At 50.5% G+C, this 24,735-nt stretch overlaps 1 protein-coding gene across 3 annotated transcripts in view; it reads right to left on the bottom strand.

The window, feature by feature from the left end:
• Positions 1 to 24,735, bottom strand: part of Hspa12a (heat shock protein family A (Hsp70) member 12A) — a 144,607-nt gene that overhangs the window by 31,302 nt on the left and 88,570 nt on the right. The window lies entirely within an intron of this gene.

Below are 24,735 nucleotides of genomic sequence, written 5' to 3'. Positions count from 1 at the left end.
GCAGAAAAGGGGCCTATGTGACTTTGCTCTCCACACAGGGGTTCTTGGAAGTTGGCTACCGTGCTGCATAGGGTGAGCTCCCAGCCAGGAAGATAGGGTGCCCCTGCACAGGCCAACACCTTGTGCTTGGCCTTTAGAACTTGAACAACTGGATATCCCTAACCCTTTTCTCTAAGTGGCCACCAGACCTGTCATTGTCATGAATGTGCATGTGCGTACACACATGTGCATGCACACGCACACACACACACACACACACACACGCCGTTAAATAGAAGATACTGCTCCGTTCCCAGAAGAACTCAGCTCCAGGGCAGGAGCTCTGTAATGGAGACCCCACAGTGGACAGGGCAACCTGAACCCTCTGCTGCAGTAGAACGTGGTCCTGTAATGGAGACCCCACAGTGGACAGGGCAACCTGAATCCTCTGCAGTAGAAGGTGGTCCTCTGAGCAAAGCAGCCGTCATCTTCACTGCATCAGCTATGGCTGTTTGCCCACCTCAATGGGGCCTGTCCGCTCTTAACATTCCCCCAGAGAACAAGGGATTGGGGCTCTCACCTGAGAGCCCAGCCTTCCCTCCCAGCATGTGTATGTCACTCTGCCCTTATCGCAGTGACCTTGGGGTCTTGGGAGTGCTGGGGCACACAGGCTGAGGATCCAGGGGAATCTTCCAGTGTGGCTACGGAGAAGCCATCATTTCCATGCTGGGTGGTTGCTGGGTGGTCACCCAGGTTCTTGCAAGTGACCCCTCACCCATGCAGTGTAAACCCAATAAACTCATTTCCCCACTTTGATCTTTGGAGGAATCATGTGTCGTCACTGGGACTTTATTTTTATTTATTTATCTATATATTGGTTTGGTTTCTCTGTGTAGCCTTGACTGTCCTGTCACTCACTTGTAGACTTTTTTTTTTTTCCGAGACAGGGTTTCTCTGTGGTTTTGGAGCCTGTCCTGGAACTAGCTCTTGTAGACCAGGCTGGTCTCGAACTCACAGAGATCCGCCTGCCTCTGCCTCCCAAGTGCTGGGATTAAAGGTGTGCGCCACCACCGCCCAGCTACTTGTAGACTTTTATAAGGGGAGATGGATATTGTTTATGTCTCCCCAGGGAAGGAATTATTGCAACAGTATCAGAGAAGACATGCCGATTTTCATGTATTCTGGAAGAGCGTCTATAGTCCTCAAGTTCCCAAAGGTGCATGACCCATCCCAGGGTCAACAACTCCTGGCCACAGAATATGGGACATGAATTCAACTCTGAGAGACACATTTGATGGCCGATGTACCACTGCCACTTCTACTACATGAATCCAGAGTTCAGAGAATTCGTGTCCTCGGGGGTACTGAAAGTGCCCAACATTTGTGGGGTGGTGTGTAGCAGCCAAAAGGTTAGCTTCCCTGGCCCTGGGACACCAGGGACACTAAGTCAAACCAAAGAAGGACCAATGACAAAGCAGCATAAATACCATGTTGTCCTGGCTCTGTCACAATGCTTCAAGTACAGACATTTGTTCTGGAGCTGTCTCAGAGGCCCCCCAACGACAAGACACACTGTCCCTGGTCAGTGCTTGAAGGTTCCACAGTGTCCTGATGCCCACTGCCCAGGGCTGGCAGGGCCCCAAAGCAACCGAGCAAAGCCCAGAAGCTGCCAACCAATCAGAAAAACAATAACCAGATGCCGCACGCCCACCAGTACCAGGGGCCAGGCGCTACTCTGAATACATTGCTAGTTTAATGCACAGCTTAATTCCATGTAGGCGGTGGGTGGGTCGGCTTTATCTGGGAAAGGCTCTCCCCTCCGGGGGAGCATGAGGAATACCTCCATCTGCTAAATCACTTTGTGTTAATCCCAGGCTCTTGCAGGATATTTTTTTTCTCTCTATTTGGTAGGAATTCAAACAACGTCATCTCAGTGGCTCGCGAACAGACTGCGGAGTGGAACGGATCATGAAAAAGCAAATGGGAAGCTTCGAATCTGAAAGTCACCTCCTGTCTGTGAGCTCATGGCCCTTCTCTTCACTGGGAGGCTCATAGAGTGTGGGAGAGGATGGCCGGCTTCGGTAGCCAGCAGACCAAAACTACCATGAAAGCGGGGTATGGTAGCACACACCTTTGAACCACGCACCTGCAAAGCACAGGCAGGTGAGTTTCTGTGAGTTTAAAACCAACTGGTCTACCAAAGATAAAATATATATATATATATATATATATATATATAATATATATATATATATATATTACAATGAGATGCTACTTCACCCACAAGGAGGAACATAATTTTTAAAAGGAAAGAAAAACAAGTACAGAAATTGAAACTCTCATGTGCTGCTCTGCTGAGGGTGTAAATGGCGCAGCTGCTGTGGAAAACAGTTTGGCGGCTCCTCGAAATGTCAGCTACGATGCAGCAATGTAACTACTTGGAAAACAGATTCACAGAGAGACGAGCACGCGAATGTCCATTGCAGCGGTACCCACAATGACCGAGCGGTAGGCGAATGTCCATTGCAGCGGTACTCACAATGACCGAGCGGTAGGAACAAACTCATGTGCCCAACCACGAAGGAGTGGGGAGCAGACTGTGCTCAGTCAACGCGGTGGAGTCGCCTTGGAAACATCACAACCACGTGCAAAGGGAAGGCCGTTCCTATACACACTATAACACCAGTGGACCGGGAAACTACTGAATAAGCTGGACGTGAAAGGGTGAGCAGTGTGTAATTTCACTTGTATGGACTGTCCAGAATAGGCGAGTCCAAAGGCACAGGAAGTAGGTGAAAGGTCTCCAGGAGCTATGGTTCACTGAGCCCAGAGTTCTTGATGGGGCAAGGAAAGTTTTGCAAACAATTAGTGACACCGTGACACTGTGCTGTGAGTATAAATCATGCTTCTCAACCGGCTGCACATTTTAAAACGGTTTCAATGGAAAATTCTGTGTTATGCATACTCTAACATTACAACAATATTTATGAAAAACTCATCTTGGCTGGTGATGTACCTCAGCTTGGAGATGCCGGTCTAGCATGCACAGTGTCCTGGATTTGATCCCCAGCACCACAGAGTGGCTGGAATCTGTCATCCCAGCACTGTGAAGGTAGAGAGGCCAGAGGATCAGATGTTCAAGGTCCTCCCCAGGCTACCTGGGGCAGCCTAGGCTACTTAAGGCCTTGTTTAAAAGCAAAACCTCAACTTGTCTTAGTCATCAGAGGACACAATATTTCCTGTACCTATTAGTTCCCAAATCCCAGGGTGCTTGAAAAGAGAGGGGCGTACACTGGGCTGGAGTGATATTTTGTTTATGATCTAACAAATAAAGCTGGCCTGACGATCAGGGTGCAGAGCTAAGATCCTAGTTAATCATAAAGGCCAGGCAGTGGTGGGGCATGCCTTTAATATCAGCACTAAGGAGACAGAGGCAGAGGAATCTCTGTGAGTTCAAGGCCACCCTGGGCTCTGTGAGACTGAACCTGTCTATAAGAGAAACAGAGCTCACACAAAGATGATCCCAGCACTTGGAAGTCACACGTCTTTAATTTCAGCACAAGGAAGGTGGAGACAGGAGCAATGCGGCTGGGTGGAGAGAGGAACATAAGGCAGGAGAAGACAGGCGCTCAGGGCAGCCTGAGGTTTCATAGAGACAGCATTCAGTCTGAGGATTCGTAGAGACAGGACGGCCCCTTTCAGTCTGAGCATTGGCAGAGGTGAGAACTCTCGAGTGGCTGACTGCTCTGTTCTCTGATCTTTCAGCTTTCACCCAACATCCGACTCTGGGTCTTTATTATTAAGAACAATTAGAATTCATGCTACACTTAGCTTCTCAGCTACCCACAGAACACCCCAGCTTTGTGCACCCCAAGCTCAAGGCACCCTGTTCCATAAAAGCTAGGGGATTCCTCTGTCTCCGCCTAAGGGCCCAGGCAGGCAATCGACCCAATGGCTCCATTTTATATGCGACCCCTGGGGTAACCTCAGGAGAGTTGCCGTCCACCCAGGAGCTACCCTCTCTCCACCTGCTCCCACAAAGGCCTGAGGCCATGTGTCCACATTTGCACAGAAGGTCTTGGAAGACACCAAACATCTAATTGCCCAGAAAATCTGGTGCTGGCAATTAGCAAACAAGCTAGCGCGCACAGACGATGCATCCACCCTGCTGTTGCCTGGTTCTAATTATCCCATCACTCAACCCTTCTCGAGCACGGCTTTGTCCCGCCGACATGCAGAACGGCACACGTCCAGCCATCCGTTGAACATGCACATGCCTTGGAACCTCAGGGGACACAAGGATATACAGAGGGCAAAAAGAAATCAAGGAGGCGGTTTCCCTCCTCCCCTCCCCCACTGCATATGGCACAGTATTTAAAAAAAAAATCATTTGACTTGCTGATCACTTTCCAGGTCTACAGGCAGTCGAACTCCATGGACCTCTTCCATCAGAAATTAAAAGTCAGCTGCACTGCGCAGATTTCAAAGCGATCTGCAGAGATGGGGTGGGGTGGTAACATTTTCACAGATACGTGCGAAACACTTTTCAAAACTCCAGGGGGGAAATGGGATGGAGTGGCCTATGGTATTCCCTGGGGGGTAACAGTGAAAAGCTTAATTCCTGTGCATGGATAGTCTCAACGAGAACTGACTTCTTTCATTCTGTTTACTAATACAGATAACTAAACACACACACACACACACACACACACACACACACAGGACGATGGAGCACTAACCATTTCCTGATACACAGGAGATAACAGACACCAGAGCTGGTCTATGAGTCTACGGGAATAGGGAACAGGAGTATTTCTCTGGCTATCACGAAGACAAAGGCCATCTACAAAGGGAAATACCATGTGTCATTAGTTCATGGCGCTGTACAGTGACGTCTCCACAGGACGCAGGCTCAGACACAAACATGCGTGACACCAAAAGCCCGACCAACGGAACGTTTCTTACTGCTGGGTTTGAGAAAAAGGAAAAAAGCTGAAGACAAGGAAGCAGGCTAGGCTGTAGAAGAGGGGAAGGAAGACAGATGAATGTAGGGAAAAGGGAAATGCTTTACTAGGAAGGTGGACAAGGGCAGAGCTAAAATCCTAGAAATCTGGAGAGATATACACCCCAGTGTTCCCGCTGGATCACACAGAGACTGTCCAAGGCCTGTCAGCAGCACCGTGCATGGGTTAGCTTCCTGTGGCTGTGACAGAATGCCTGAGGTCATCAACTGAAAAGAAGGAAGGTTTGTTTTGACTGACATCTCAAAGCACTGGCTCTGGAGCCTTGGCCCTGTTGTTCTGGGCCAGTGGTGGGAGCATGTGGTGGAGGAAGTCTGCTCACCTCTTTTGGGCCAGGAAGTACAGACAGACAGACAGACAGACAGACACGGGGGGATCACAATATCTCCTTCAAAGACACACCCCCAGTGACCTTACTTCCAGCCAGAAGGCTGCATCTCGTCTCCCAAGTGGCCTTGGTAGGAACAGAAAAGGGACCCCAAAGTTTTAATCACAGAAGTTAGAAAGACAGAGACCATTTCAAAGATGCAAAGCAGCAATTATAAAGCCCTGGCGGGGCTAAGGGGAAGAGGTCCTGGTGCTTTCTGGTGGAAGGAAATTTAATCGCCAAGTTTCCTTCGTCAGTAGTTTAGATAATCTTCTCTGATACTAAGGCTTGAACTCAGAGCCTCGCAGATGCCAAAAGTGCTCTACCGCCGATCTACGTCCTCAGTTCACAGTTAGATCAGTTAATACCACCCAGTGTCTTGTGCAATTAGGATATAGATGATCTTTTTTAATAGTTTAGTGACTATAAATGCAAGTTGACAAGGGGGTTTTTGTTCATTTACTTTTAATCCTGGAAGCCTCAAATACCTTCTTCGACCACGCCGCTTTTAAAAATAACTTTTGCCACAGAAGGCTGTAGGAAATGAGAGTATTTCCGCAGTGAAGTAAAGACAAACCGATAAGGGTACTAAATCAATAAGTCTCCTGCTACAGAACTCCGTGGAACCCCAGCCTTGCAGTGGGGAGCTGCTAGTTAGCTTAACCCTCGTGGCTTGCCTTAATGGCCTAAGAATTAAATGTGAGCTTCATCTGGCTCCAGCTACAAAATGCTAGGCACGTAAAAATACGACACAGTTCTATTTGCTCTGAGCTCTAATGGCTTTAATCAGAGAAAACGTTCCTTAAAAAAAAAATTGTCTTGCAAAACGAGTCGTAATTCATAAACTCGCTTGTTGCCCTTGTCTCCATGGGGGACATTAGTCAGCATCTGGCAGGGAGTAGACTCCCCGGCTGTCTGAGATACATGAAAATTGATCTTCCACCCTAAATACAACACTTTTAAAGACGAAGCCGGAGCCACTGGGTGGACCTCACACTGCAGCGCTCCAGACTCACGTAAAACGTGACAGGTGGCCTCAACACAGGCTCGCCTTTCCTTGCCGACTTTCGGATTTATTTATCTATTAAATAAACAGTTTTTTCTAAAGGCATTTTATTAAGGTCTTACAACTTTAAAACATGCAATATATACATTTTCCATTTCTTCTTTCCCCGGACGACAGGCATTTACCTAAATCACAGCCTCTGTGGGGAAGCCTGCTCTTTCTCTCCATGTACACCCTCCTTGCAGTGTCTCCTTGGAAAGCTGATCTGCTCAAGGTCATGTGAAGGTTACTGGAAAATGTCCTCTTTTATTGCCCTGGAGCAGGCTTCACAGCTAGCTGAACTAACACATACCAAGTCTAAGTTCCATCTCGGTAAATAATTGATGGCATTTTTTTTTAACGTGGTTGATGTCCAGAGTAAATGGAAATTTTATTAGCATGAGCGGGGAGACCCTCTCACCACAGAGAATGCTGAGCATAAAATAACTGCTCTCCACATGCTAAGTCCTATTTATGGAAATGGACGCTCCGTGGTTGAAACCAAAGCATCCGGTATGAGCCGAATGGGGGCTGCCACGGGGGGGGGGGGGGGCTGCACCTTCTAGTATTCCTTCCTGCTTCCCGAACAGTCCAAGAGACAAGACAAGTCCGGAACCGGCAGGTTTTCCCAGAGGAGATGCTCAGCTGGGTAGAACAGTTTCACCTTACATAGGTGGCCAGGTCTTTACATCACGCATGTCCAGGGAGCTGCTAGAAAAGGTGAGGAAATGCAACCAACGACTTACATAAACTAGTCTCAGCAGCCATGCAGCCCCTCACCAGCACCCGGCATTTAGAGAAGCTCCACACATGTCTCAAGGCAGTTCTGGCCACCAGCGCCCCTCCCCCGCCCCAAGGACTCTGTCCCATGGGTGGGGGTCCGGTCTTCCTGTCTGCTGATGCCCCCAGCTCCTGTCAAGTCACGGGGCTGTGAATGTCGGCTAGTTGGATGCACTGGTGAATGGATGGATAGATAGACTGGAGTGGACAGACACGTGTGTGTGTGTGTGTGTGTGTGTGTGTGTGTGTGTTAATTGTCAGCTTGACAGAATCTAGAATCAGCTGCCCTCCGGGCATACCTAAAGGCAGTGATCTTGATTGCCCAAATTGAGGTGGGAAGCACCATTTCCCGGCTGAGATCCTGGAATGTGCAATGAGACATGATGGAGTCATGGAGGAGCTGAGCAAGCCGCATTCTTCCCTCACCCTCTGCTTCCTGACTGTGGTTATAATATGAGCAGGTGCCTCAAGCGTCTGCCGCCATGGTTTCCCCACCGTGACGGCTGACAGCCGTGAACTCCGCACAGAATAAAGGCTTCCTTCCTTGAGGAAGGAATATCTGCTTTTGCCTGAGGATTCCAGCACACCAACAGGAGAAGAAACTACAGCAGACAGTCAGGTGGGTGCTCCCATGTGTCCAAGAGTGGACCTGGTGAGGATTAGCCACAGATTTGGGAGACGACGAGGTCTTTCCCACAGGCTTTACCTCTCAGCTAGAGTGTTAGGAATACACCCACCCAGTTATGCTACAATGTGGAATCCGCTGTTCAATCAGCCAGATAGGCCTCTCTCCTCAGATACCCCCTTCTCCAGAGGAACCGTCAGGGATCCCAGACAAGGAAGATCCTATACTCTCTCTCGTCCCATCCCCGAGCCCCATTGTTCCCGTTTCCAACACCTCTAGCTTCTTAGTTGGCATTCTGTGAAGTCACTACCACAGCCTTGCACCATACCCTCTTGGCCTTGATCACGGGTCCTGCTCGGTGCTAGCCAAACTCCTTTACCTTGCGGGCAGAGCCATTCAGTCAAAGCTGAGCTTCTGCCACTCCGCAGTCTTGTAAGCCTAGTGCATCCATCTATAGCCTCCTTCCATCCCGTGTCTGGCTACGCCGCATCTTCCTAGGATCCCAGAACATTTGATTACAAGGCACAGAGGATTGTGCCAGCTTCTGGGGCATGACAGCCCTGCCTCGTCCTCAGGCACCATTGGGTACCAGGAGATAGGACTCTGTCCGTCTGTGCTTGGCAATGAACCGGCAGGTGTCGTTCAGGTGTCAGCCTCTCTAAAACTGAGTTTCTCCATGAAACAACCAGAGGAAGAAGGGACAAGGGGCTGGGGATCAGCGGGATTCACACTGGTGTGCATGAGCGCCCCCCAGAGGGCTTGGAAGTGGAAACCTTGGTGTCCCTGGACTCCTCCAACAGGTTTGAGGCCCTAACACTGCTGCCCCATAGGGGGTTTCCAGGGCCCGACTCTGCCCCAGACACCAGTGGGTACCTACAACTCTACAGAGACTCAAAACACATCAGTCACAGGGGCCGCAACCTGTGAGCTTTTATAGGATCGTAATTTTTGTGTTTAATTTGTGAGATGATGAAAAATGTAAACACGGACCTGATATTAATGACTTCTTATTCATAGCACAGTTGTGGAATCCTTACAAAAAAAATTCCTTTAAAGAGACATCCTCAAATATTCACAGATGAAACAATACGGTGGCTGAGAACCACGCCAAAATAACACGGGAGCGGGTACAGCTCGGTTGGTAGAACGGCGCATCCTGTGCACCCGCGTGTGGGATGCAGTGATCTAAGGTTATCTTTGCTGCCCTCCTTAGCTTTGCCCACCTGCTGTGAACTAGAGCCACTTGAGAGGAGAGCTTAATCGAGGAATTGCCTTATCTGATTGGCCTGTAGGGCATCTTCTTAATGGTTGATGTGGGAGGGCCCAGCCCGCTGTGGGTGGCGTGCCCCACACATAGGTGGTCCTCAGTCATCTACAAAGTGGGCTGAGCAAGCCACAGGGAGCAAGGAGCATTCCTCCACTTGTCTCTGCTTCAGTTCCTGCCTCCGGGTTCTTGAGTTCCTGCTGTGTCTTCCCTTGATGAAGGACCACAACCTGTAGCCCAAGTCAGCCTTCCACGTATTTCCTTTCGTTACTCGGACTAGAGCTGTGGTTTGAAACTGCTGGAAATAAACAAGCCCGGAAATCTACGGGCAAATTCTCACTGGGCACATGTTACGTGCCAACCTGAGCACTTAATAAGTGAGACTCCAGAAAACCCTGTCTTGCAAAGTTGCTGACGGACACTGTCATGATCCCCATCCTAAGGAAGAGAAGAATGGAGCCTCGAAGGTCTGGGTGCTGCCCAGCTGGATGCAGAGTTCTCCAGCTCGAAGCATTTCTCCCGAAATCAGGCCCCACACAGCTGAAGCCATGACACAACTTTGTTGTCAACAGAAAGTGTGGGGCTGGGCATTTCACAATGAGTATTTGTTTCCCAGAGTACCTGTCCTGGTTAGTCCTTACTGTCAAGCTGACACAGCCAGGAGTCACCTGGGAAGATGGAGTCTCAGCAGAGAATTGCCCAAATAAGACGGGCTGTTATGTCTACAAGGAACGGTCTTGACTGTTGATGTGAGAGGGCCCAAGCTACAGTGGGCAGCACTACCCCCGGGTCGTATGAGAAATATGGCATGGTATAACACACACATCACACAGCACACACACTAACACACACAGCACACACACCAAACACCACACACACACTAACACACACACCCTAACACATACCACACACACACCACACACTACACACACACATAACACACATGTACACATCACAAAACACACACACAGCACACACACACGAGAAGGGGGAGGTGACAAGCAGTTGGCAGAGCTCCTCCCTGGCTTCTGCTTTGGTTCCTGACCTAACTTCTCTCATGAAGCCCATTACTTGGAAATGTAAGCTGCCTTGGGTCATGGTGCTTATCACAGCAACAGAGAACAATTAGAACAAGTTCCAGAAGTTGGGAAGTCTAAGGCCAAGAAGCCTCCTTGCTGTGTCACCCCATGGCAGGGAGCAGAAAGATAGAAGGAGCAGGGATCTGGGGACCAGACAGGACGGAGTCATCCTTTTATCAGGAGGTTACTGCGTGATCTAACCCACTCCTGAGGTACCCGCGTTAACCCATCCACCCTTGTGATCTAACCCACTCCTGAGGTACCCGCGTTAACCCATCCACCCTTGTGATCTAACCCACTCCTGAGGTACCCGCGTTAACCCATCCACCCTCATGATAACCAACCCACTCCTGAGGTACCCACGTTAACCCATCCACAAGGGCCGAGTCCTTATGACCGATCTATCACCTTGGGAAGAGCCCACCTTTCAACATTGCTGTATTGGGCATTAATTTCATAACACATGAAAAATGGGGGACACATACAGTCCTAATAGTAATAAATGAAAATCTCCATTTTACACATGAGCAAAAAAAAAAAAAAAAAAAAAAAAAAAAAGTGCGGGGGAATTAGGGCATTCACAAGTCAGGCAACTGTGCGGTTCTGCCTTCCTTGGGCTGCAGAACTGACAACAGCTCTCATTTTTCAAGCTAGTACTTGGTCAAAACTCAAAGATTCAAACAGGGGAGGGATAATTTGATATCACAGAAGACCAAGAACAGAACTAGGAAAGTTTGGGTTTGAATCCTGGCCTGGCCACTTCCCAGATGCAGGCCTGAAGTGGGTGACTTTTCTTCTTGGGACCTCATTTTACTCACCTAGAAAATGAGGCTGGGTAACCATGGTGATCTATTTTTTTGGTGCACTATGAGGATTAAATATAAAAATACCTATCAAGTCTGGTGCATGGCAAACAGTCAATGTTTATTTATTTATTGTGCATCTATTTATTTATTTAGCATCATCATCATCATCATCATAAAATTGGCCCAGGTGCTGCAGAGGAGATGAACCGGTGGTTACGCCCTGGAACGGGCAGAGACCTTCAAACATACAAGGTCAGTAAATATATCCCCTCTGCATTTAAATTCTGTGGGTTAGTTCATCAAAGCTGAAAAATCCATACGAGACAGAAACTTGGCAGACGGAAGCTTCGGGAAACGCCTAGTGATGGGAACTGTGAGGGCCATCACTGCCAAGGATGAGAGAGACTGTCTGGCCCCAGCTTCCCATTTCGGCTGTCTACTCACCTAGGGGCACTTTTAGAATAACCAAGAACATGGGAGCCACGTGGCCATGACTGCAGCCTCGACTACTGCACGGAAGCCTGGTTTCCCATCTGGAAACTTAACAGGTCAGGACAGAGCTCTTTTCTACCTGGATGCAGCGGCATTGGGATGAGGTCACAGAGCAGGTAGCACCAGGAACAGGTCTACCTCAGCTTCTTCTCCTTAGCCGTTCTGAAGCCCAGAATGCTGAGGTAGCTGAGGGACTGAGAAGTGGCCGCCCTCCTTCCTCTCCCTGTGTGGCAGAGGAACCAAAGTGCTGTGGAATGAATGCTGAGATTCCTGACAGCCCTTGGGAATCACACTGGTCCCAACAGCACGGGCACTGATACAGGCTGTGTAGCTGGCAATGGCAGCTCATACTTAGAATCTCGGCAATGGGAGACCGAGGTAGGAGGCTCATTACACAAAGCTAGCCTGGAGTACATAGTGAGCTCAGAGATAGCCTGATCTATAGAGTAAAACTACACAAATTCTGCATGACTATTTCCATGGTACAAAGTTGCTGTGTCCAGAAGGTAAAGGCAAAGAGAGAGAAATGCTCAGAGGCTCAGGGGAGCCTTGGGAAGAACAAGCCAGGACCACTGCCCAGCACAGTCCAGGAGAGAGGGAGGCGGCTGCTGTGTGGACAGCAGGGACACCTCTGGGACCCGACACCCCACTCCCACTCAGTACAGTGGGTAACACTTTCCCATACAGGGGAGAGCCTTGGGAGCTTACAGGGAGAAAGGAGAAAAAGTTCTTTCAAAGACTTCTTAAGATTCTTTTAGCTTAAAACCCATAATTATGTCGTAGTGTTTTTAATTAAAAAAAAACTTTAGTGGTTAATTTGCATATCAACAAAAACAGGATTTGTCAGCTGGGTCCAGGAACTGATTAATAGCGGGCTTTGCTAAGGTAAGTGTTCATGGCAGAATCTCAAGAGGAGCGTCCCTCTGAGGGGAGTTGATAAAGAGCACTTAACTCAGAGAGGCAGGAGAGAAACCCTGGGAGACACTAAAGAATAAGCCACCCCCAACACCCCTCCTCCCCAGGCTGGATCTATTTAAAGTCTTATGGAGAAAGGTAATAGGTTCTTGAAGGTGTTTTCTAGGGAGGGAGTTTAGTTCTGGGGCATCTCCAATAGAGCAAGGGGTGGGTATCAAGGCCCTAGAGACCAGAGGTCAGTAGCGAGCCCAGAGGTCAGCCGTGAGCCCAGAGGTCAGCAGCGAGCCCAGAGGTCAGCCGTGAACCCAGAGGTCAGCAGCGAGCCCAGAGGTCAGCCGCGAGCCCAGAGGTCAGCCGTGAGCCCAGAGGTCAGCAGCGAGCCCAGAGGTCAGCCGCGAGCCCAGAGGTCAGCCGTGAGCCCAGAGGTCAGCAGCGAGCCCAGAGATCAGCCGTGAGCCCAGAGGTCAGCCGTGAGCCCACTGGCCACCTAAGACTCTACGATGAGGTTGGCGGACATGTTTTCATAAACTGTCCCTAGCGTTGCACCTGCCAGAGAAGGCAAAGGCTTGACCACCAAATAAAGATAAGCTTTGAATTTCAACCTATTAAAGTCAAGATTGCGCAAACTAGGAATAGAGCAAACAAACCCCGAACTCCTTATCCCACCCATCCCATCCCATCCCAACCTCTACCCAACCATGCACCTTGGCTAAATCGCAGATTGAATCCCTCCAGACCTGAGGTGGGAGAACAGGCCTGGGACAGAGCAAAGCCAACAATTCTTGAGCCCAGGGAAGGAGACTTTGTACTGTCACCACCATCCCTGGACAACCAATGGCCCCATCTGGGCTTAGGAAGGAGATCTTGGGCACCCACAGTGGTCCCTTTGCCTCTTTATTCCTGTCCTTGTACCATGGGGCCTATTCCTCCAAGGACGTAGACATAGCATTCTGGCTTCGCTCGGCCTCGGGTGTCCTGCAAGGACAGCCTCTCCGACCTCAGTGTTATTATCCTCAACAGCCTGTCTGGAACTCAATTAATTGGCACCATCTCCTCTGCAGAGTGGAATGCTTCGTCCCCTCCCGGAATGACCAGGCACACCCCACTGAACCTGGAATGTGTGAGTCCCATGCTGTCCCTGTGATGAGGAAATGGGCTGGTCCCGGGGACACTCGCACAAGCCTTTGCTTCCCATTTAGTCTGAGAGGCTCCTGCAGGGTGTGAGCAGAACACAGAATACTCTGGGCTAGTGAACAAGGAGGTTCCAGAAGCTACACATGAACTGGGGAAGTGAGCAACTGGCCACCGGCAATCGCTCCAGCATTCCCTGTAAAGGAAGTCAGCAGAACCAACCAGGGCCTTAATAAACATCTCCCCAGCCAGTGTTCTGTCCCAGCCCGCTTCTACCCACCCCACCAGGCTGCCATCATCTGGACCAGAGAACACGCAGCCACGTGAATGTCATCCAAGAGGAGCTGACTGTTCACGCTCTGAACTGGGTGAGTGACTTCAGATCAATACAATGATGAGAAGCACCACAGACTTCTGAGCTCTTTAGGAGATGCTAGGCAAACGCTGCAGGGAGGGGGAGGGAGAGGACAGACTGGTGCCGCTGGAGGCTGTGGGAAGACACCCCAGAAAGAGGATGCTGACTGGTAGGGGAACTGTGCTCACTGAGCAAGATGCAGAGGGGACCATGGCAGAGGGGACACCATGAGACAGACAGAGTAGTGCGAAGAGCTTCCCGGAGGATCCCTCACCCACCTGGCTGGTTTCTGTCTCCAGGTTGCTCCCCTTTGGCCCCATCTTAACTGTGAATGTCATGGTATAATCCTGCCTCTAGTACCTGCTGTATGCTTTTTGCATACGATTCAACTGTTTAACCAATCAGTTGCCTGAATGAGGCACCCACTACTTCCCCTTGTCATCCTTGTCCCTCATATAACCCTCTCCATCAGCTGGGCTGTGCTCTCGGCCATCTGGGAAGCCATCTGCTTTCCCCCAGTCTGTCTCCTGCGCTGTCTGCAGGAGAAGGGCCAGCTTCCCTTCCCGTGGGAGGAGCTGACCCTTATGACTGATCTCCAAAACAGGCCAGCCCCTGAGCCACTCCTCCGGGGTGGGGGATGGGACTGAGAACTCAGAGCTAGCTGGACTCCAGGAATATCCAGTTCTTCCTTCAACAGTTCTGCCAAAAAAAGGACTTTGCCGCAGGCCTCAGAATCCATGCTACGAACAGAGCTAGCAAGAGTTCCACTCAGGAAGACCTATAAGAAAGCTCCAATATCACATGGGATAGAGAAAAGGTGTTCATGAACGTGGGAAGCCACCTAGCCATCATGGAGGGTTTCCAAGTCAGTCTTGAAACCTTCTCTTCTGGTCCAGACAAGGCACCCATCCCATGTGTACTCCCAGAAATTACTACAAGCAAGCTGGGCAGCCATTGACACCCAGTGCCCATGTGCTGAAATCCTTGTGTGTACCAAACCTACAACCCAGTAATTCCACTCTCAGGCCTTTACCTATGAGACAGGAAGGTTTGCATCTAACATGAGATTTATTCTAGAATACACAGTAGGATTTGTTTTTGTTGTTGCTTTCGCAGGGGTCAAGCACAGTTTGTAAGAGAATGGATAAGCCGAGTGCAGTTTAATCACACAAAGCTACCGCTCAGCAGTAAGACCCGGCAGGAACAAGCCTCCAGGTCGCTGCTGAGTAAGAGGCCCTGGACAGGGAGCGCAAGCGCATACTCTGCCGTTATCTTAGGAGAAGTTTAGGAATAGGGAGGCTGGGTTAAGGAGCCCACGGGCACATAAAGGGGCACAGGGAACTTTCTGGAATGATGCAGTTGTAAGAGCTGGTGGTATAGCCCGGTTAAGACTGCTAGTCCGGCGTGCTAGCCCTGGGTTCCATGTGCAGCACAGAAGAAAGTGGGCTTGGTGGCACATGCTTGTAATAACAACACTTAAGAGGCAGGGACGGGAGGCTGAGGGATGAATTGAAGGTCATCCTCCGGTATATAGCAAGTCCAAGGCCAGCCTGGACAACGTTTAAAAAAAAAAAAAATCCTCGATTTTTGCCTGATGTGGTGCTTAAAACACGCTTCTTCTTGTTGCTATGGTAACAAGTTATTAGCATTTAGTGGCTTAACACAAAATGTCTTCATTCTCTAATGGTTCTGAAGGTCAGGCATCTGAAATGGGGCTAATGGCCACATTCAAGGTAGACGGGGCAAGGCTGGTTCCTGCGGGAGGAGCCGGGAAGAATCCATCCCCTGCCTTTTTCAGACTCCCAAGGGCATCTGCATTCCTTGCTCAGCTCTCCTCCAGCTCCACAGGCAGCAGCTCTGCAGCTTCAGAATGCCATGTCTGATCATCCTGCCTGTCTCCTTCACTTATGAGAACCCTTGAGATGACATCGGGGCATCCATTTTCTTCCAGGTCATCCAGGAAGCATTTCCTCCCCTTGTATTATGCACACCTTCAAGGTCCCTTCTGCCATGCCAGGTAATATTCGCAGTATGTGCCTGGGAGATATTGGCCTAGTCCGTTTGGATTGCAGGAAATAATGAAGCGGGTAGTTCACAAACAGCAGAAATTAATTTCTCAGCTCTGGTTGAGCAGCCCAAAAAGAATCCCAGGCAAATCCGATGGCTACTCAAGAAGGGCCTGCTTTCTGGGATGTATCTGGCACCATCTGGCTGTGTCCCACTATGGTGGAAGAGACAGGGAAGCTCTAGGGGAATCTTTTATAAGGGCGCTAATCCCATTGATGAGGTTTAGCCTTCATGACTAATCACCTCCCAAAGACCTTTCTTCTAAGGCCACCAGACTGATGACCAGGGGAAACACAGAGACCAGAGCAGGCATGTTTAAGAGTCTGGTACTTTGCATATACACATACCAAAACCCCACGAGCTATGTACCTACTACCTATGTGTCTATTGGTGCATAAATCTCATCTAATAATAAAGAGCAAATATTAAGGCTCCTAAACTGGCCGCAGAAGCCCCATCCCCTTTGCCCACACCCTTTTACAGAATCCTCACATCCACCCTAGATCGTGATTTATGGAAATCAAGACACAACGAAGTTGATAAAAAAAAAAAAAAAAAAAAAAACAAAACAAAACAAAAAAAAAACCTCTCTTGCATCTGGAAAAGGAAAGGCTCCCTTGAATCCAGGTCCATGCCCCACCCACAGAAGTTCCCTGCTGCAAAATCCAGGTAGATGACCCGAAAGAGAGAGGAAGCGCTTGTGATGACCATTGCTGGGGTGTAGGTACCAAAATGCCATCCTTGCTCTAGGCAGATCAGTGAAACCAAAGAAGGACAAAGAAGGGCAGCGAGAGCAGACACAGCAGGGGCGGTGGAAACCGCAAGCCGGAGACCTCAGACTGTTGAGGCCCTGGAGCCCGCTCCACCCAACAGAGGGCTCAGAAACCCAGACCTCCAGATGAACACTCTCATGGGCCGTGAATCTAAACTTTCTTAAGGGGATGAATAAGCCAGCTTTTCTCCACACACGCTCCCAGACTGGCACCACGTGTACCTTGCACAGCCTCACCCTGGGAGAACACCCTGGGTACCCATGGGGAACCTGTCAGTAGGAAACAAAACTGCCTCTCAGGATGAGGAACCCCAGATCTTCAGGGGAACAAAGAAGTAGCTGGAACCAGGTGGCTTGTCTTCTGCAAGCCCACACCCCTCTCCTCATCAGCACCCCTACCAGCAACACAGTGCCAAGGAGACACCATCTTGCCGGGTGCCTGATATCCAGAGCTGTGGTCATAACACACCAGGGACAAGCAGTGTTAGCCTGGTCCATAATCCCCAGCCCTAGGAAGAGAAGCCATGGGCCGTCTGTCCAGTACTCCTGGGTGGGCTGCCCTAGGAAGAGAAGCCATCGGCCGTCTGTCCAGTACTCCTCGGTCGGCTGGTACAGATGCTGCAGTTCACCACATATTTGGGTTGGGGGAATCTCTGGGTCTTAAGAATGGCCTCCTCATAGTTCATGTCGGTGTCCCCAGGGAGTGCCATGGACAGTGTCCAGAACAGAGATGCTGCACAGGTGCCTTGGGCTTGGGAGCCATCAGGGCCTTCACCATCCCACAGGAGGTCCCAGTGTCCTGGTCCATGGAGGACAAGCCACCACTTGTGATGCTGGACCGTGAACACTAGCCTGCAGCTTTAGGGACAGACAGGGTGGCTCAGGGTGGGGCTCCCCAGCTGTTTCCTCTTTCCTTCCTTTCGATCGTTCTTTCTACAGCGGACAGGGAAGCTCCAGCCATGGGAACCGATGTTGCCTTACTTCCTACACAGGCCCTGTCCAGGAGATTGGGTGGGGACATGGACAGAGTGCGATGTTTGCTCCTACCTCTCACCTCCTGCCTACCTGGACACCCTGCTGCCCAGAGCCTGAAGCCCCCCGACTGCTTCTGGCCACGGTGCTAGTCCTGCCTGGGTTTTATGTGTCCTTGTTCCTGCACCAGGATCCCCAGCCTCCATCAGCTTCCAGCAACTACCTGGCTTCCAAGACCCAGGACCAATTCTTCCCAGCAAATCTCCCTGGTGATCCTCAGGTTGCAGGCTCCATTTCTCAGCTCCATCCTCCAAGTGGGGGAAACAGAAACTCAGGGAGCTTCAGAGGCTGATGAGTCCTCACAGCAGGTCAGAGCAGAAGCTTGAGGCCAGGGCTTCAACTGTTCCCAAGATACCACCTTCCTCCCAGAGAAAGTCCAAGTCAGGGACCTTGTCCGAACATACACACACCCACCCCTAGGTTCCAGGAGATACACTTCATAGCTTTAACTTCTGATCTTAACCTTTGAAGGCTCAGTCTCTTGCCTAAAATGAGGTTCCTCAAAGGTTAGGGGCACTCTGTTTGGGTCTCAAGCCACACACAGGGCACAAGAACTTCGCTGGCTACAACCGCCCTCAGCTTGAGTGCTGAGTTCAGAGTCCAGTTGCCAACTGTGGGGATATCTGGAGTAGGAAAAGTGGGGTGGACTTGGGATGACCTCAGAGTCCCAACAGCCTATGAGCTCCTAGAGGGAGGACGGGGGAGGGGCGTGTGGAGTGTAAGCAGGTGGGGACCCATTCACAAATTCTGCAGTGTGTCCTCCTGGGACAGGGAAGGGACTGCAAATATACTGGTACACAAAGTCCTGGCACTCCCTGAGTCACAGGATAGCAAGTGGCCATCGAAAGTCACAGTCACTGTGTTTTAGGTTTGTGCTTGTGTTCTCCAGTCTACTTCAAGCTCATGACTGAGAATTTCTTAGAAAGTGTTTTTCTTTTTTTCCTCCTCTCCTGACTTCACCTCAGGATTCTGAAGAAAAAAATCTTTTTTTAAAAAAAAAGATTGATTTATTCTATGTTATGTAGTTGAATGTTTTGTCTGTATGTCTGCACACAACTCCTGCATACCGTGCCCTCGGAGGCAAGAAGAGGGCGTCAGACCCTGTGAGGAGTGGAGGACACTCACAGGTCGTGGGCAGAGTCCCTAAAAAAATGTGCCTCTGACAACGCGTTGCCCCACTATCTTGTCAAAAGGAGACATTTGTCCATTTGTCACAATAGTGTGTGTCTGTATGTGTGTGTGTGTGTGTGTGTGTGTGTTTCGCCTGGTGCATCAGATCCCCTGGAAGTAGAGTTACAGACAGTTGTGATAGCTATGTGTGTGTTGAGAATCAGACTCAGGTCCTCTGGCATGGCCTGTGGCAGCCTTATTTATACAGGATACAGCAGAGCTGTTGGTCAAGGGCTTCAGTTGCCCTCTGCATGGAACCTCAAGCCAGACAACTTACTTACAAGTCCTAAATAGCAAAGCAGAGAGGGGTGGGTCCCAACACGCCAGCATTGCTCAGTTTAAAGTGTTGGTTATGTTGACGGCTTGGTCCCCAGAGTGAAGAGAGAGAGGAGGGCTGTCCCCTAAGGCCCTGGGATCAACCCCTTGATCCCGGATCCTGGACTCCAGGATCCTGCCGTGTGTGTCTCTGTCACCACCACCCACCTTGTTTTCTAGCCATGAGATAAGTATTCTCCTCCCAATCCAGGACCAATAGGGGCCTAAAAGCAAGTCCACCTGATCGTGGACCGAAATCTTTAGATTTCCAGTTCCATGGATTCTGGGGCGCTACCTGTCAGCACCGCTCAGTCTAGGGCCTGACCAAGAATATTCTGCAGGCCCTAAGACTCCCTCGCCATAGCCAATGCGGAGCCCAGCAGTCTGTTGCCCTTCTCCATAGCTAATGAGAAGCCCTACAGACTAGAGTCCCTTCTCCATAGCCAATAAGAATCCCTACAGTCTAAGCCTCCCTTCTCCGTAGCCAATGAGGAGCCCTACAGTCTAAGCCTTACTTCTTTATGGCCAATGCGGAGCCCTGCTGACTCCGTGTCTCATCGCCCCCCCCCCCTTCTCCATGGCCAATGAGGAGCAGGCTAGGAAGCACAGCTAAAGTCCCCAGAAATCCCTTGTAGAAAGAGCCTCAGGGACCAGGTGGGAACCTGCCTATGGTTCAATGGACCCCTGAGGCTCCCTGCCTGACGAGGCATGGCCCAGACCTTGGGATCCCCTACCATCTGAGGTGAGGTGGGGGTCTTCCACAAACCAGATGGATCCTATTTGCAACCACAGAATTCTCCCAAGCTGGAAGTATTTTACACCTCGATGTAACCATGGTTACATAACTAGATTATCTTTGTCAAAATCCATGAACTGAATACCCGGAAAGCTTTCGTCTTGTGTGACTTACACCTCAATAAACTGAAGCTGCGAGGAAGCACCCCAGCAGGGAACCCCACCTGACTACCCAGCACCATGCCCACCTGCTAACAGGTTCCCCGTATGCTTCGAAAGTAAAAGTGATACCTAAAGCTGAACACACATAATCGTGTTCAGGGTGAGCTCTTGATGTGTTTAACCTCCTCGGCTCTCGGGGCCATCCTGGGAACTGTCAGTACTGGCTTTCAGATGACATGATGGGGTACGGGGAGGCTGTGCCACTTGCTCACAAGTGTGGGGGCCAGAAACCAAGCAGAGCCGACTTCTTGTCGTGCCTGACTCCCACCACCTCCAAATGCCCATGGTAGCTGCTGAACGGTGTATTGGGTACTTCTGACACATGAGGCCCAGAAACACCAGCTGACGTGCCCAAGCCAGTAGAAAGTGACTCCAAGACTCAAACCAAGCACTGTCTGATTCCGAAGCCCCCTCTACTCTGCTGCTCACGAAGGCCCAGGGCCCCCACCCCATCCTCACAGGTCTGACTCTGGACGACTCCACTTTCTAACCCCGCCCACCCAGTTTCCCTGGCCAAGGCTACCAGAGGAAAAGCTCAGGGAAGAAACCTGCTTCACGTCTCCAAATCTTCAGTCTTGCTAAGTCTGAGCCAGGAAGCCCCAAGGTCATGGGTGAGGGCCTTTCCGGGGCATCCACACTGCGCTAGGAACGCACCTGGCTTTCCTAGTCCCGGTAAGCATGACTCTCCCCCATCCCAACTCCTGAGTTCTCCCAGTTTTCCTGAGGGAAAGGCGAAGGAGCAGGCTTTTAAGGAAACAGCATGCATCTGGGTGTGACCCTGCTCCTCGGCACAGCCTTGTTCCCAGGGTCTGCTCCAGTGTCCCGCCGTGTGGCCCTTTGTCGGCTCAGCCAAGGATGCATCCTCAACAAGCCTCCCACGGATAACCACTCAAGCCTCCCCACGGAGGGTCCTCGATCCGTCCTTGACTTTAAAGAGAACTGGCGCTGGGGCAGAGGCCGCAGATGATGTGTTTGGCATCGCTTGATGAGCATCACATCCCTTCTGCCGGGCTCCAGCTGCTACCCAGGGAGACCACAGCTTGACCAGACGCCTGTAGTCGCCACAAACCGGTGCACTGGCCAGTGCCATGTTCACAGACAAGGGCCCAGTGTGCAGCAGGAAAATACTCCTCGGGTCTGCGCTTTGCTCTCAGTGGAAGAACCCAGTGGCCATTTACTCTGTACAGCGTGAAATACTTGGAGGAGGGGAATTAATTCCCTCCAAGAAAGAATGAAAGAAAATATCTACAACAGACTGCAGAATTATCCTGTCTGTGCAGCCTTTGACTTGGTACTGTGCCCTACACTAGATGACTGGGCTGTCAGAGCCGGAAGGGTGTAGGAGACGCCACATCCGGGCCATCAAAAGATGCATTTGCTGACTCTCTGCAGGTGACTGTATCCTCAGCTAGATATGACTGTTGCAGATACAACTAGACACAGGCATCACCTCTGGAAAACTGGACTCGGGGATACAGTCAGTCAGATGATAAGCAGAACAGACAACAGTCAGTAACCAACATTGTCACTTCAACATGAGCACTGTGGTAGCCACACTGGCCCTGCAGGTATGGACTACACACAGTGGGCCTGCAGGTATGGACTGCACACGGTGGGCCTGCAGGTGTGGACTGCACACAGTGGGCCTGCAGGTACAGATTACACATGGTGGGCCTGCAGATACAGACTACACACAGGGGGCCTGCAGGTACGGACTGCACACGGTGGGTCTGCACAGAGGAAGGCGGGGTGTCAGTGAAGGTAGGGAAAGAACTGCCAGGCTTCTACACAGACCTGACCTGGCACCTGGTGACCCGTTCTAGGATCTTTACCTTAGTCACCTCTTTTGCTTCCTCAAGCAAAAGTGTGTCGCCTACACCAAAAGCAGGAGGCCACAGGGTCAGCCTGGAACTCAGATGCCCACTTCTGGCATCCCAGAGGGAACCAAGTGTCTGAGTGTAAGAGCCACTGTTCTTCATTGCAGAAAATCCAGGGAGATTCTAGGGGGCAGTTACAAAAACCTGAAGACCACAGGTGTAACGGCGTAAACGAATGCAGACAGATTGTAAAAATATATACAGCTTTAATGGGGAAATAGACTTACAGAACCACCGTTCCCGCAGAGACCAGGAAAGCAGAAGCACGCTTGCCAGATTTATAGGTAAACATTAGCCCGAGGTGAACACGCCCCCTAAGGGGCGGGACTTATCCCTACACACAGGTTATTGCCAGTTCCTAGGCAGCAATGGGGTTGGCAAAATTCACCTCCTCTCAGACCCTAGTGTGTTGGACAGGAAGCAGGGACCAATGAAACAAGAGCCCCATTCACAGAACTTAACAACCCGTTAGGTGAAGGATGCTATGTGGCCAGCACCTTCAAGGGGCAGGACGGTGACCTAACACCACCCTTCTGGATCTTCTGCTTCCAGATATGAAAACCAGAATGGTACAGTCAGAACTGCCCGACCCATCCTGTCTGGAAACGCCTAGGAAGCGAATAAGTGGTCTCCAAAGTCCAGCGTATACCCAGAGATGAAGCAAGAATTAGAGCAGACAGGAGGCCCCACCCCCATTAGAGAAAATATTTTTAAATAGACATTCATCCCTGTAGTGGCGTTTCATTTGTATTTTAATAAATAAAGCTTGCCTGGAGATCAGAAAAATAAAACAGCCACACTGGCCAGCTTTACAGACCAGGCAGCAATGACACACACCTTTAATCTCAGTAGCCACACTAGCTTGCCCTAGAAACCAGGCAGCAGTGGTGCATGCCTTTAATCCCAGAACTAAAACGGATTATAAAGCACAAGAAGACAGCTCTCAGACACAGTCTCACTTTGAGATTCCTGGAGGCAGGATCGCCATTTTCGGACTGAGGTAGAGGTAAGAGCCAGAGGCTGGCTGCTTTGTCACTTTCTGTCTCTGGGTTCTTGTTAATCGTGCTTCACATCCCCACGTGAACATAAACATGTCTAATATGATATTATGTTTTCCTAGAAGTCTTCACAGTCTGCAAAACCACACTGTAAACAACCACAGGATTCATGAAAGAAGCTGAGCTGGAACACTTTGCTCAGCACCTTTGGAACCTTGTTACTGGAATCCCCCCCCACCCCCCCACCCCCGCAACAGCCATGCCTCTAATGCTTGTGAGGACCCAGTACAGTTCATCTAAAACTATTCCAACTGCTGTTTGAGGAAGAGCAAACAGCATCAGACCCTGAATGCCAGGTGAGCATCTTCATTCCTGTTCATGTTAAACACCTACTCAACCTAGATTCTGGGGGAGGGGAAAACATTGTCTTAAGTTGGTATGCAAAATGGTGGGTCCACCAGCCTCGAAGGGACAGTTTTAAACATGCTGCCACAGACGATAACAAAACAAACGGAAAGGCAGGAACGTGGAAAGGAACCTGTTGGGAGGAGACTGTGTGAAAGCGGCAGGAGGGAGAAAAGAGAAGGTAGGGGTGAGAGTATTCATGCATGAAATTGCCAGGGAACAAGTTTAATCAATACAAAACAACTTTTTAAGAATACCCACTATTTTCTCATAGAGACAACATCTTTAAACTGCTAAGACAGCCAGAACTTGCACACAGATGCATCCGTAACATTTCCAGCTTTCTCTTATTAGTTACTCATAAAGAAGTTTATCCCAACTATCAAAACACAAGCATGAGGCGGAAACCACAACCGAGCCAGCATGACTTTCCCAGACACCGACAGCATCCCGCTGTCCATCACAGAGACGCAGGGTGCAGCCGACGCCTCCAAGTGTCAGAACCTCGCGGTGCACGCCACAGTCTTGCCAAGGGAGGAGCTCTGGCCTCCATGCTGTTGTGGCAAACAAGTGTTTCAAAGGTTGGGCTTTCAACATTTTAGTCCAGCTGACTCTGCTAAAGGAAAAAACGCACATATTATCTGCAGCGGCTCCCCCTTCGTGGTAGTTTACACCCTTCACTGCAGCTCACACCCCCAGCTGCAGCTCACGCCCCCAGCTGCAGTTAACACCCCCACTGCAGTTAACACCCCCGCTGCAGTTAACGCCCCCCTGCAGTTAACGCCCCCCTGCAGCTCACGCCCCCAGCTGCAGTTAACACCCCCACTGCAGTTAACACCCCCGCTGCAGTTAACGCCCCCCTGCAGTTTACGCCCCCCCGCTGCAGTTAACACCCCCGCTGCAGTTAACGCCCCCCTGCAGTTTACGCCCCCCCGCTGCAGTTAACACCCCCGCTGCAGTTAACACCCCCGCTGCAGTTAACGCCCCCCTGCAGTTAATGCCCCCCTGCAGTTAACGCCCCCCCCCGCTGCAGTTTATGCCCTCGGCTGCAGTTTCTGCTGCAGCTGCAACCTCTTTTAGCTTGCACTGCACTTCAGAAAGACAGCTGAGATGACTTCCTGCTTCTAAGGAAGGCTTGTAGCCCCTCTTGTCCTCCCACTGCCCGAGCCAGCACGGTTCCCATAGCCCGTCACTGTCCAGGGCAGTGCTACGGATGAGCACAAGCACCTGCCCACAAAATGGTCAGCAAAGCAAACACAGTTGCTCTAACCCACCAAAGATTG

This window comes from Chionomys nivalis, chromosome 8 (genome assembly GCF_950005125.1).
Source record: "Chionomys nivalis chromosome 8, mChiNiv1.1, whole genome shotgun sequence".
Taxonomy (NCBI): domain Eukaryota; kingdom Metazoa; phylum Chordata; class Mammalia; order Rodentia; family Cricetidae; genus Chionomys; species Chionomys nivalis.
This window is presented reverse-complemented; position numbering and strand designations above follow the sequence as displayed.